The sequence below is a fragment of the Amphiura filiformis genome, chromosome 15 (assembly GCF_039555335.1).
Source record: "Amphiura filiformis chromosome 15, Afil_fr2py, whole genome shotgun sequence".
Classification (NCBI taxonomy): Eukaryota; Metazoa; Echinodermata; class Ophiuroidea; order Amphilepidida; family Amphiuridae; genus Amphiura; species Amphiura filiformis.
Genome location: NC_092642.1, coordinates 32148570 through 32150539, shown reverse-complemented (window position 1 = coordinate 32150539; position 1970 = coordinate 32148570). Strand labels below are relative to the sequence as shown.

General features: G+C 41.4%; 1 non-coding gene across 1 annotated transcript; it reads left to right on the top strand.

Moving 5' to 3' along the window:
* Trnat-ugu (transfer RNA threonine (anticodon UGU)) lies at window positions 1–74 on the top strand. The gene has a single exon. It is a non-coding gene; the product is annotated as a tRNA-Thr (tRNA).
* Window positions 75–1970: the final 1896 nt, after the last annotated feature.

The window sequence follows — 1970 nt, the reverse complement described above, 5'->3', positions numbered from 1 at the left end:
GCTCCCGTGGCCAAGTGGTGAGGGCATAGGTCTTGTAAACCTGAGGTCATGGGTTCGATTCCCAGGCGGGATCACTTTTTCTACTTTGTCTTATCAAGGCATCGGACCGGAGAGCTTTCCCAGCTTGTCTCCTTTATTATTTGAGACGTGCGAACCTGGTGAAAAATTATGTTTATTTTAAAACATTCCCTTCCTCCTAGCCACTATCAAATCATCAAGTGACACTATCACAGCTAGTATAGGGGACTCTGTTATGCTTGACGTATCAACATCTATATCAGAGAACCTTCTACGCTGGAGACAAAATGGCAAGTTGGTGACAGAATGGGAAGGCATGAAGACAGTGACTATTCCTAACGTGCGGAAAGCAGATGAAGGCATCTATGAATGCTATCACGATGGCCAACGTGAGGAGGGTGTTCATGCTGCTATGCGGCTGATAGTAAGAGGTTAGCGAATTATTATTGGACTTTCCATTTGGGTCTAAAATTTGGTGAAATAAAACTTGAACTTGAACTTGAACTTAAAAGGAGAGTAGTTTTTCTACCATTGTCATTTCTTATGTCTGGTATTAAAGCATATTTCAGATACATGTATTAATAAATTTTAATTAATTTTGGGTACATGGCGATTCCTGACATTATGCAATGCTCAACCGTGTGATTTTGGGTTAAACAAATGTCCAAGGATTACAAAAATCTTCCTTCGTAAAAAGACATTCATTTTATCAAGCAAATATTATGTTCATGCTTTACGTATTGTTTATGTTTCTCAGCATGCCCTAGACGAAAGTATGGCACCCCAGCAAACATTATAATATTGGCCCAGTAATGGCTTAAACCGGTCTACTTCTGGCAATACCGGACACGGCTGACGGTATAACGCCAGTACAAATCCGATACTGGTCAATGTTTGGCCGCCGTTTTCTTACCAGGATAAGCTGTGCCGTACTTGGTCCATTATTGGGCCAATTGAAGACTACCCGAATATGGCATCGAGCCGGCACATACATACTGGTCCAGTTGCGGCAGACACTTGTAGGCCGGGCTTGTAGGCCCCCGAGTGCCGGCCCTGTATTGACCCAATGTTGCATTAATGTGGGCGTGGTTTTGAAACCCTGACATTTTTACTATCAAAATACAATATTTGATCAGTAGGCCTATCATCTTCATTTTGAAGGGCCACATGTTATTATTATTATAAAGAAGAGGCAGTGAGTTTGCGCTTGTTCCGAATATTTCATTTACTGCCTTGTAAAAAATCTACGTGAGCAAGGCATAATTTTTATCTGATGACACCATAGAATATAGGCCTATATTTCATTTATCAATGGCTCAGTTTTGTGAGCTTGGTTTGTTATCGACCTTTAATACTTTGCACATCAGTTAACACAAATTCAATTGTGCTGAGTGCAAGTAACCTGTAGGTCTCCTTTAAAAAGAAGGAGATCTGGTTCAACAGGTGAAACTGACCAATAATGCCTGAACCAACCGCGGATAATCGAGGAATGAATAGAAGAATATTCCACAGCTAGACGTGGACCAAAATGAAATAAAATAAAAAGGACCAAAATTGGACCATTACCGTTTGCTTACGGTTGCATAATGGGAATATATTGGCAATATTATATTGGCCCAGTACAGTATTGAATAAATTGGACCTCTACTGGGCCAATTTCAACCCATTTTGGCCCAGTGCTGGCAATATCTATTGGGCCAGTCGAATGCCCGTGTGCACGACCGTGTCGGACCAATACAGGCTACCATTCTTGGTCCTTTATAGCAGCTTTTATAGAGCCAGTATCGGGCCGATTGTATAATGTTTGCTGGGACTGACTGCAACATCAATTGCGTAACATGTTACAATGGTGGAATGTGTGAAGAATCAAGCGGTGTTTGCGTCTGTCCTCCTGGATTCAAAGGAGAGCAATGCCAGACTGGTAAGACTATAACACATACCAATCAAATGAT